General features: G+C 39.8%; 1 protein-coding gene across 6 annotated transcripts in view; it reads right to left on the bottom strand.

Annotated features, from left to right (window-relative positions):
* The window catches only part of ctnnd1 (catenin (cadherin-associated protein), delta 1), a 33,396-nt gene extending 24,874 nt beyond the window's left edge, over positions 1–8,522 (bottom strand). For 4 of the 6 annotated variants that reach the window (XM_026169882.1, XM_026169883.1, XM_026169886.1 and 1 more), the window contains exon 1: positions 8,410–8,522. The gene's annotated coding sequence lies outside the window, so the exon portion shown is untranslated. The other 2 variants (XM_026169887.1, XM_026169888.1) reach the window with 2 other exon arrangements.
* Between the last annotated feature and the right edge of the window lie 4,249 nt (positions 8,523–12,771).

Below are 12,771 nucleotides of genomic sequence, written 5' to 3'. Positions count from 1 at the left end.
TTTTTTTTTTTTTTTTTTTTTCCTTTTTCCCCTCCATCTACTCCTGTGCTGGGTTAAAAATAATAAGCGCGATGCATGATGAGAGAGAGAATTACAGCGTGTTTTCAGCTGCAGCGTGTGGAGCTTGTTAGCACTTCCTCACTCCAAAAATGCAGATGAAGTGAGAAAGGAAGAGGGAGATGAGTGCGAGAGCAGAGAGAGGAGATATCATGAGACAAGAGTCATGCCAGCAAGTTAAACTAAATTTAAAAAGCCTGAGGTGTTTAAAACTCTCAGGGTGTGACCTCCACAGCAAGGAGATGACAGAAAGTCCTGCATCCCTGACGAGGGAAAAAGTCAACATGTGTGAAAGCACTGTTCAATACTGCCATGACAATGATGAATACATGCAAATTACCTAGACAAGTCCTCTGTATTTAACCTCATTAATTTACCTGTTAAATTATTGTATGGATTGTGGGACAAGACCCTGCCACTTTTCCAATTCTGACTGACCACCTTTGTGTCTATTACACAGTTACTCTAAAGGGAGTCTGGGCTAATATTGCTATAGGAAAGCAAACTATGCTTTGCCAGTTTGCTGATGTGTTAAACAAGGGGGGCTCCAAATCGTTTTAGTTAATGCCCCACATGCAGCTTTACCAGTAAAACAATGATTTCATAACAAACAATTTAAAATAGCAACCCTCAAAGGGCATGTATACTCTAAAAGGTTATTAAAAAGCTGAAACTGTAAGCCCAAGTGTAACACACCCGCCTCTCCACTTACTTGTAACTAAAATAAAGCATCATCTTTGCTAAAATATGTCTCATTTAAAGCGTGAGTCGTAAAAAAGAAAGAAAGAGAGATGACATGACAATATATTGAGACATGAAAAACACTTTTTACAACAGTAAGTGTGATTTTAAAATCATCTAATTTTTTCCACATTCATTGCATCTGCCCTCATTACATGTGCATTTACAGTGGAAAGGCATAAAAACCCTCACTCCGAAGTAACCACTCCAATGCAGGTATTTGCTACTCTTACCAAAGACATCCTGAAGGAAGTCCTAAAGGGATGCTTCCCATACACAAATTACCTAATAAAAAACTGCCTTTAGTTCTTGCTCGAGTCTCTAGCTCAGTTTAAGATGTTTGCTTCTTTAGTGCTATTGATTCACTATCCTGCTTCATTAAAAAAAAAAAAAAAAAAAAGTTCCAATGTTAAAGTCTATTTCTGCCACAATCTGATTAATAGTCACACTATAAGAATCTCAGAGAAACACAAGCTTGAATGGCTTTCAGACTTTAAATGTAAATAATCTTTTTAACTAGAACTTCCTGCTGCTCCTACTGTGCTTTTAACTTTGCAACCATGGTGGGTTTACCAGTTACTTGAATATAAATAATATTGTCTGACAAAGTAAAGATGAAACCTGCAACATGCTCATACAATTCAAAATAACCAACAGATTTATATAAAACTTTTACTTATGTAAGCAATAAATCCTGAGCAACAGAGAAAAGTGCTAGCAAAGAAAAAAGCTGTAGCTGCAAAGGAAAGTAAGTACAAAACTTGTTGGGGGGTTTTTAAACATAAACTTGGATTTTATGAAGGAAATGCATCATGAAAAACCACAGATGACCTAAGCCTAAATTACAGAGGCAAGATAAAAAGGAAAGGTCCTTCTAGCCCAAATTAGGACAATGACAAAGTCCTTTTTCTGAGACGCTGACCCTCAGCAGGGACACTGGTGAGGAAGGAATGAGGAATTTAGGAGATGATTGCTTCAGCAGTGTCTGCCTAATAACGAGATGACAGGAGTGTGGCTCTTCTCCAACCCAGAGCAAAAACTGTTTTGTACCTCAAAGTTCACTGAGTCATGTAGATCAAATCTGCTCTCCATCCAAATATACAAGACGCTTGGAGCAAACAAAGACTCCAGTCAAAAGCCCGAGCGCACACTTACACCAGCACAAGTGTGTGTTCACATCTGTGTGAGGGCGAGTGTGTGAGTGTATGTGGGTCAGAGACTAAATAAAGGTGGCAAGTGAGTCCGGCTGACACCGCTTTTATCCTTGAATACTCAAACAGATACGCAGCTGCTTTAGGCAAATTTAATGCTGTTTAATTTTGTTCCCTGGAAAAGTAAATAGACACATTTCTGAACAAACGCATATGAGCCGCACAAAAAAAACACATGCACACACACACGTCCTGCCATTGTCATACATTCCACAGTAAGATTTAGCGTGTCATATCCTGTCTCAGCTGTTGGAAGCTGTCCTAAAAAGGGAGCCCTTCATTCTTTCTTTTGTGCGCTCTCATCTGTCTTCGACAACAATGTTTTCCCCCCCAGACAAACATTTAAATCTTGGAAACGGAGCATAGGCACTGTTTTTTTTCTACAACCCAATCAGGGCGTCCGGGGCTCACAAACTAACAGATGTTTTAGTGTCAGAGTTTCTGCCAGAGGTACCTGATACATTTACCTGGTACATTAGTTTACTTCACAGTTTTTTATCCCAACTGTTCAATGTTCCTCAAAATAAATTTAGATGTTTAAACCTTAGAAATACAAAGGAAATCAAGTCGACTTGTTTGAAAGTAAGAGAACAGTCAACACTAAGCGACATTAAACATCTGCCATACATGCATTGTGCATATAGTCAAGACCCATTCCAAACGTTCTGATTATCATACTTTAACCTGTGCGTAAGACTGTAAACTAATGTGATATTGTGTGTGCAGTGTGTGACACAAAGTGCTAGCACCAGAACCCTTCCTTGCAGGTTAACATAACGTGCATCAACGATGCTCCAGTCGAGTTGTTTTCTTCTCAGTCTACTCTCATTCAGCCTAAATACAAGTGTCCATTTTCTAAATTTCTAGAAACCCACAACCAAGCTTCTGTCCTCAGTTCTACTTTCCACCTTGCTTCTTTACAACTTTGTATCACAGAGAGACAGGTGTGCAACGTCTTAGAACTTCGTACATTGATAAAATAAGCAAATAATTAATTTAACAAACTGGTATTTCTAGTGCTAACCAAGCAGCAACATTCAACCACTAATGGTAACAGGAGACTAGGCGAGCCAACGGGCATGGAAAATATTGATGGTAATGCTGTATGGTCTCGAGGGTAACAACATCCTTGTCAGAAAGCCATTTCTGTTTCTCTAAGCCTCAACAGTTTTAGTGTAGGGATCTTTTTGCACCACTCCGCTGAACTTTATAGATGAGCTGTGGTTCACCTCATATATCAGCTTTTAGAATCTGAATTTGCCTCATATCTTACTTTTCCCTAGAGGCAATAATAACAAGAGCTGTGTTAGCCCTGTGACAGCCTGGCAACCTGGTCAGGGTGTGTCCTGCTGTTCACCCTATGACAGCAGCAATAGGCTCCAGCACTCCTGAACCAGGAAAGTGAAAGAAAATGGATAAATGAATGGATGGTTAAAGGCCTCATCATGTGATCATAATTTGATCTGAACCATAACGAACGGAAAGTTGCTGTTGTCCCTCGGTGGGACTGTAAAATGGTACAACACACCACTGTGGTTGCTACATCCTCCTTCCTGATGTTTATTTTCAGGGAGCAGTCTGTCATGTCTTACAGACACAAAAAAGCGTCATATTATATATTATTACTATGTACTTGCCTAAACTCTGACAATTATCTGAACCCGGCATTACAGAAAATGGAAATCAACTAACATCACAAAAAAACCAGATAACGCCATGGTTTAGGATGTTCTTTGAGGCTTTGTCAAAAACATCTACACTTTTTGTTAGCACTGATGAAGATTGAGCTTCAGTGTAATGGACTTTCAGATGCACACGGCCTCTACAGCCATGAGAGCCACACCACTAACATTCTTGTGGCAGGAAGTAGTTCCTTCTTAAAGTTTAATGGCTTTTGCCACTTAAAGTCTGGCCATTATGCTTTTGTAATCTACTGTAAGGCCATTAGCAGCAACGCTAAATTGTATCTGCTAATGGGATAGACTTGGAATTACACTGCTAAACCACTTACTACTCAGCCAGAGCTACCACACAACACTCACACACGCGCGCACACAGTTTGTGTCCACTACTCACTGCAAACTTGCTAACAGTTTGTTAGTCTGGAGAATTGCCTTATTATCATATGCTATCACGGCTATTTGAGGGAGTTAGTCACTGGTGGTTGTGGCAGGCTGAAATACACCCTGTCCCTGTCTATGCGCGCACACACAGCTGAGGTGAAACTTTGGTAAAATGCTGTTGTGGCTTGGCCAAATGCTCTGCTGACTCAGCCTCATTTGAATGGTCACTCAGAGATTTGGCCCGTGTGTGTTAGTTTAGTTTTTCCTTTTTTTGTGTAGCCTTGGCTCACATCCAGCTACTACCACCTTTCCCATCAAAGTAAAACCATGTACCACCCCCTCTCCACACACACACACACACACACACGCGTATACACAGCCCACCATGTGGTGTACAGCGTGGGCACGCTGTGGAGAGCACACATTCACACACACCCCCACACACTTTGCAGGGACCACCACAAGGCCAGCTGCCCAATCTGCACAATACCAGTGTACTATTCTTGGTGAGAAGGAAACGTGCAGCCCCATTTGAGCGGAGGGCCATTTAACTGCAGCTCGAGTCTAAAAATGAGCAAATAAGTTCAAATATGTGGACGTGAAGCTGGAGCTAGGACTACAGATATGATACCACCAGTTCTTGGGAGTTATTGGCCTTGCCCCAAAAGAAAAAAACAAAAACTCAGTACTGACTTTTTTGGCAGGTGGGGTTTCATTTAATCACGCATAAAATAATATTTTGTTTACCAAATGGCTAAAAATGACAGGAAAAAGCACAGACGTCTGTTAAATCGGGTAACAGACTCTTTGTGTTAACTACATGCAGACCAACTGCGGTTGCATGTGTAGCTGCCCTTCAAAGACTCATTTTGAACCAGGAAAAACCCTGATACTGATAGGATGCCATTAGTCACTGTAATACATTTTTGTTGTACTGCTTAGTCTCAAAAGCAGCATTACTTTAATAACTACATATCACTTACCTCTACTTATAATATAAGGTGGTATCAACAAATACAATATTTATTTTTGTCATATTTGTTATTCATTAAGTCAAAGTCAAGAAATTTTCTAACAACTCCAAGAACGCACTTTGAGTCCAACACATTAACTTTATATCATATAAAACAGATGGAGGAGTGACCTCTACCTGCTTGGTTTAATACAAAGCCAGTAGAGGTCAGTTAATTAATTAGTAATTAACTGAACAACAACATACTCTACAACTAGTGCAGCCTGCATGCCAATTCCAGAAAAGACAAGAAACCCGTGGAAAAAAATACTTTAAACTTCTTTTAGCTCTAGTTTATGTCACAGAACAGAATCATTTCCATCTGCGTTAGCTCGTCTTTCCATCTCACCAAAGCTGACTAAACCTTCCTGAAATTAATAAATAGAGCTGGTAACTAGAAAAGAAACCAAATCAATCAATCAAAAGGCCACTCTCTGAACAAACTGAGGCTGCTCGATTATGGCAAAAGTCCTAAGTACAGCAATTTTCATTGATACTGGCATTTAACACAATTACTCAGAGACCTTAGAGTGATTTATTAAACTTAAAAAAGAACGCACTTTCCTTTTTAATTAAGTGACTATCCCTGAACTTTAATTAGAACTGGAATAAAAAAAAAAAAAAACGACATAAATAAATAACTGAACTGAAATAAACCTGCCACAGAGGAGTGGCAAAAGTACAGAAGAGAGAGATGTGCTGAAGGGCAAAACAGAACTTCTTTTGTCTTGTTTAATTAATCTGTGGAATCCAAAATGGGATGGAAATTAAATTCAACAACAAACATTTATAAATTAAATTAGATTTTATCATGAGTCAACTAAATGTCATCAACTCATATTCTGCTGTGTGCTCTGTGATAGTGCTAGATTTAATTAAGCCTCTGGATACCCCGACATATCGAGCTTTTTGAATCCAGAAAAGACATTTGCCCATCTCAAGTGGCCGATATTTATCTGTTGTGTCGCATTACTTCACATTGGCTAAAGGTTCAAATGTTAACAATTGAGAATTTTTGTTTCTCTCACAAAAACAGGGGTGGGAAAGATTACAAAGATACAAAACTGTCAGCCAAATGCTGTTAAAGAGTTGTACCGTTAGGACCACAATTTTCCAATCAGTGCATCCCTGAACCTACCTGTAAAGGTTGCTCAAGATTCACCCACATAATTTTAGCTTTAATCAATATCACTACCAGAAAACACAGAAATCATGCATGGGGCAAAATATTCCCTCTTAACTGCTTCACTAAAAAATGGTCACACAAACTAAAATCCAATATTCAGCCATTGGTAAAGATTTGCCACAAGTGAACCGCAAACAAGCACGCAATCACTTCTAAATTGCTGTCATGAGGTTCATAAACGTGCAAACCAAACTCAACCTTTCCAAGAAAATAACCACCAGCACAGAGGGAGGGTGCTGTACGGCTGTTTTGCTTCACAGCTTCATACCCTGTACACTCTGATTTAACCCATTATCACACATCTCCCATGCACACCCAGCTGAAGTTTAAATAAAAACAGACTGCAGGTGTGACTGCTGGAAATAGACTGAGGAAGAGAGACATGTGGGGAGACATGGAGGAGGAGCAAATATAAGAAAACCCCAGCTTGTGTGTGTGTGTGTGTGTCAGTCAAAGGGACACACCCATGGTATTTCTCTGAAAGCCCGTCATTACAGAGACTCACAAATGATAGCCCTGGCTAAAACAACTGGCTGAGCAGCAAGACTTCAGCCTCCACAGACAACATGGTTAGGAGCAAGAGAAGTGCCCAACTTCAGATTTTACTTTTTTCCTGTCCCTCATTTCTAAATCTTTCGGAGAAGGCAAATCACAGCAAACAACTTGTTCAAACTTGTCCACAATCTCCTCCATCTCTGCCCCAACAAACTCAAACAGATATGCCCGCAGGGTATGAACAGGAATATGTCAGGCATGTCCAATCAGCTGACTGTATCAAACTAAATCAACAATCCAGTTACTTTAGATCAACTCTGAAAACACTAACTTATGCTGGTCTGTGTGATATTAATGTTTTTCTTAACATCACAACGAAGCCACATGAAGCAAACTGAAAGCTCAAAGCTCACTCTAAACAGGGACACACACACCTGCTCCCTCTGGCAATTTACTGTTTTACCTCTGTAAATAAGTTGTAAAACAGTAAATTGAGAAGACGTCTATGTTGTAAGCGTCTGCACAAGGGGCAGAATAACTAAGGAACCAGCACACCTTCCCGCCTGCCTTTCCAGCCAGCCACCTTACCACACCCCGTCCAGACCTACACAACAGGTTCTTGCTTTTGTCCTTGGCTGCCGTTGATCCGCCACCACAACAACCAGCACCACAAATCCCGTCTCTCTCCTCCTCTACCTGGCAAACCACATCAAAAGACAGCTGCAGAAACAATAAACAGTGACTAAAATGAACGAAATTAAAAGCACAAGCACACACCGTAGGCGCTGGAACACCTGGAAGCGCCAAGAGTCCACCGAGAATGGGCGTTTCAGGTGTAACATAATAGGAAATTGATAAGCCGAGATTGGACTTTGACTCCACTAAAAGCTACGATGCGGTCAGCCAGGTGCCTGGCCACTTCCTTGTTCTCTCTCACCTGCTCTGGATAGCCCCCTAGCTAGCTCGGGGAAAAACGGCAATACGAAGCTGTTCATTAAAACCTCGCCGTTTTCGTAAACAGAAGATTCGACGTGTAATGTAATAGCACTGCACACCTTCCAGCTCACCAAAACCACAAACCATTCAAACCACAAAGTCCCGTGTTTACGGAGTGCATAGTACGTTTATACCCTTGCCTCTCCAGTTCAAACCTTCATGTTATGAGTTTTCTTAAACTTTCCCCGAGCCTCACTCTACAAGAGTTATTCATCAAGCCAGTGCTAACGTAATTAGCTTCTACTGCGCCTCACTAGCCTGCTAGCGCGGTGTCTACAACAATCAAGTTCACTAAGAAAAACAAAACCTGCCTTCAACAAATCCTAAACACTTGCATCGAGCAAAAGGTAAAACAAAACAAAATAAAATAAAATAAACACCATAAGGCAAACCATTACCGATCCTGGAGACTGTTAGGTTTGTTTTGCAAAGTCCATAAGTATTTGAGATGGGAGATTCAGGCCTAGCCTAGCTTAGCCTCTGCCGCTGTCGCCGCTGCTGCGCTGACACGATCCAAATATCAGAAAGAGTTGGGATGAAACAACAAAAAACACCTCTACGTTATCGAAGGTACGCCCTAAAAGAGAGCACACGAACTGAGCGCCGCGGAGCGAGAGCACTCAACATAAAAAAGGGGAAAACACCCACCTATACAGTCTCCTGTCTGCCTGGCTTTGGCTTGTTGTTCACTTGTCTCAGCTCTTCCTCCTCTGCTGGGGGGAGAGGTGGGGGCGAGCTCCCGAGAAAAAGAGAGCAGCATCGAGGAGAACAGACAACAGCAGGATAGCTTCATGTAATAGACACAAAAAAACGGTGTAGTAATATTTGTTGACAGTATGTCTGACTCCAAATCAATACTAATGATTTATTTTATTCATGTAATAATATAAAAAAGCTTCTGTTTGTCTCCATTAAATTTGCTCTCTTCCATTATAAAGGAACAAAAAAATGAATTTCCATGGGAACTCGCTCCAGCAGGTGAACTTTCAATCAATCTGTCAACTTTCAATCTGTGGAAATTTTTGGAGGATAAAATTCTATGATATTTTATCCTCCAAAACTGCAGGTGACATTTTTGGAGATCTCCTGTTGCCCTCATGTGGTCATAATGTTATAGTGCTGAACTTTATTTACTCTTAGGTCCCTAAATATTTGGAAGATTTTTGTAATTTTTCCCCTTTAATTACATTTCCCTTATACTTGAAGGGGTTTAACAAAACGATTGCGTTAACTTCTTAGGAATTAGCGATTTTTTTACGCATTCACAAGATTTTCAGAAACCTTCACCTCCAGCCTTGACGTTTCCACTTTTATGAGACTTTTATGAAATACTTATGGTGTTAATTTGGAAATCCTAGATCAGATCTTTCTTGAGTTGTTGTGCTCACAAAATATTCAGAAAGCTTTACCTCTGAACTTGACAGATTCAACCTCATCTGAGATTCTTAGTTGACGCACCTCTGGTATCAGCGTAAAACTCTACATTGCCTTGTTGTGTTCACAAAGCTGGGTGACCACGGTACCCATCTGGCTGGCAGGGTGATGGCAGTATCCCATCAACTTTTCAGGCCTGAAAAAAAAACAAAATAAACCTTTAGAAAAGGTAAAGCTGCTACATCATCATACTCATCCTACTTTGCAAGAAAACAGTGCCTGTAAAGTGATGGGGGGAAAAGGACGTAGGTATTTTAAATTCACTAAATTTATTTATTTATTTCTAAGTTATGTTTGCATTTGACCTCAGTACATAAGTATTTGTGGGTCTTTCTGGTTCAGAGCACCACAGGGGACCCACAGTGCAAAACACATGCCGGCAATCAAGCTCCTTTTTTTTTTTTAAGTGAGCCAATTCATTTACAGCTTTTAAGATTTTAGTCAAATGATAGATATTAGTTCATAATGAAAACATGTGCAGTCATACATTTCTGCAACACCACAAATCATTTTCAGCTTGTTTTTTTTTCCTTCTCTCAGATCTGTAATGTACAATATTGAAATGTCCTTCTAAATGCAACAATTAATGCAACAAAAGATCAAATCTGTCTTAATGTTTGAATCTTACAGTATGTAATACTGATTTAGATAAATATTAAGCATAAATGGCAAACATTCAAAAATGTCCAGAGTTAGTGACAGTATGTAAATTCGATCCGCTGATTATTCGGGATCTAATGGTAAATGATATTCTGTGTTCTTCTGCCCACACAGGTCAGCTGTAAGACCGTTTTCAGATTTACGAAGTGGAATAGTTTAATACTTTTTGTTTAATACTTGTGTTTTTTCCTTTGCAGCATCCCAGCATCCCTTTATCAGTACTGAAAATATAGTGAAACAGTGAAACAGTGAAACTGGCCATATGGAACAATGGTTATAGGTTTTCCAGTTTTTTGAGCGAATGAAGACCTCCCTACAGGGGCATTCACATTACACTACCGTAACTAAATAACTGAAAAGTTCCTGATTTTTCACTATTGATTATAGAAATTTGCTTATTTGTTTTTTATAAATTTTCTACAAAAAAGGACTTTTTCTGTGAGTTCAGTTTTATAATTACAGGACAGTCTATTGAATATTTACTGAATATTTACTGTAATTTTACACATTTATTTCTTACAGTTTAAACCCAAACAGTCATGGTGACAAATTTCTTATTCTGTAGAAAGTCTGACTTACTGCTCTTCTGTTACTTATATTTAGATATCTCAGGAATTAAATGCGTAGTTAAGAAAGCAGAGTTGCGCTGGTCCGGCCCACTCAGGATCAAAGTGGGCTCCATGAGTCCCGTGATATAAAATGAGTTTGACTTTCTTGTTCTACAGGGTTCGGTGTTCCTTTGTGTCAGATATCATGTCGGAATTTAAATTTAATCTGCAATCACACAACCTGTCATGCACAATAAAAAAAAACCTGGGCAAAAACAGGAATACAGGAGTAAAAGTTAGACTGAGTTGTTTGCAAGCAGAGCAGTGAAAACAGTCATTTCCAGACTGGGCTTCACTGCTTGGCTAAAGCAGTAAATATGATCTTATGAAACTTATGAAACTTTAGTAGCAGAATTTTCGTTTAATTTTTCAACTTTATACAATCATTTCTATATTTGTTCTTTCATTTCTTCCTTTCGTCCACTAGGTGGCAGTACCACATCAAAATAACTCAAAAATAAATCCTTGGAGCGCCACCTGCCCTGTTCCGGTTTCCTCCCACAGTCCAACGTCATCCTTCAGGGTTCACTGGCGATTTTTCACCCGCGGTGTGAATGTGAGAGTGGAATAAGAGGTTGTGTGTCTGTGCTGCTCCTGTGCTGAACTGGCATATGAGTGGGTCCCAGTGTCAGAGCAGGAGACCTGTCACCCTAGGAAAACTTTTTCAGAATTACATTCCAAAAACATGTGATGAAACATAGTCTGGAATCTGGAGCACATGTTCTCCTCACATCCCAAAGCTTAGTCTTTAAAAGAACGGGTTAAAGAAAACGACGGCAAACAAAGCATAGTTCACACGTATTTTTCTAAATTTCATTTCCTAAATGAATTTCCTAAATTTCCATGATAATAAACTTGTTGGATTAACATCTGGTTTGTTGTCCATGTTTCCATTAGATCAATAAATAATACAAGTTTATAGGCAGACACCAAATTCTCACATTTGAATGTATAAATGCTGTGTGTCTCTGCTTGAAAAGGCTTTCAGTTGATTAATGAATGTGACCAATGAACATTTAAATACACTGCTCACTAAAGAGAGTGATATTATACCCCTCTCGTCAAAAAAAGTGACAGGTTGCTTCCGGAGCTCATTAATTATTCATGAGCTCCGGAAGTCCGGAAGTAGGAAGTAATTAAATTATCCCCTAATTAAATTAGCCCCTAATTAAATTACCTCCGGAAGTCCGGAAGTAGGAAGTAATTAAATAATAAAAATATGATATTCATAAAAATATGATATTCATAAAAATATGATATTCATAAAAATATGATATTCATAAAAATATAATTGATTATTTAGAAAGTTTCTTATATATCAAAATAGCATTCTTTTATTTCTTTAAGCAATTAAAAAATTTATTTATTTTTTTATGCTCAAAAAACGCCATCTGGTGGTGGGTCAGTGTGTGCGCGCGCCCACGCGCGCCCGAGGCTGTGTGTCTGGGCGCGCGGGGGCGCGCCCGTGTCTCCGGACCGTGCTCTCTCGGGCTCCGTGCTCATGTGTTTAAAAATGTATTAAACCATATTAAAATTGTTTAGTTAAACTTGTGCTTTTGTAACGTTCAGTATGGCCACAAACACATGCTGCATGCCTTGGGGGAAAACTTTATTTCGATTTATATGCATTTGTAGATTTAGAATAAAACTCATACTCAGAAAAAACAACTCGCGATCCCCGCAGCCCCCTTAACCTAATCCTTAGATACATAAGCAGGGAAAACTCCTTAAAAAACCCTCCGCTATTTCTCCAAAACCCTACAATAACTTGTTAGGGTACCCCCTCTATTCCCAAAACCTTATATTCGATAACAGGGAAAATCCTGAAAAAATCCTTAGTCTTTTTTCTCAAATTCAGCGCCCCGCGGCTCCCTTCATGCTCAGCCAAACAAAGCCAAAACTCCTTTTAAAAATTTCTCCGCGATTTCTCCAAAACCCCTAGAATAACTTGTTAGCTACCCCTCTATTCCCAAAAAAAAAGCGCTATAATCCAAAAACATTGGGAAAGCTCCTTACTCTTTTTTCTTCAAAAACTTGCCTCTTGCTAGCTACCTCTAAAATTCTACGCAGAGTCTAAGTTCTACCTCGCTCTTAATCGCACCGATCCCGCAACAGCTTCCAGAGCACAATTTTTTCCTGCTTGTTCGCTCCCCGCTCTGCTCCCGAATGCGCTGCTTACCTCGTTTGAAAATTCCCCCCTGAGACCAACTCCGCCTCACTGCGCCCCGCTGCCAATCACATAACCCTTGCACCGCTCCCTTCGCACCCCGGTTAGCCAATCCGCTCCAGGCTCGATTTACCTTCTCAG

The sequence above is a fragment of the Astatotilapia calliptera genome, chromosome 6, assembly GCF_900246225.1.
Source record: "Astatotilapia calliptera chromosome 6, fAstCal1.2, whole genome shotgun sequence".
Lineage (NCBI taxonomy): Eukaryota > Metazoa > Chordata > Actinopteri > Cichliformes > Cichlidae > Astatotilapia > Astatotilapia calliptera.
Note: the sequence above shows the minus strand (reverse complement) of the source record. Positions and strands in the feature narration are given on the sequence as shown.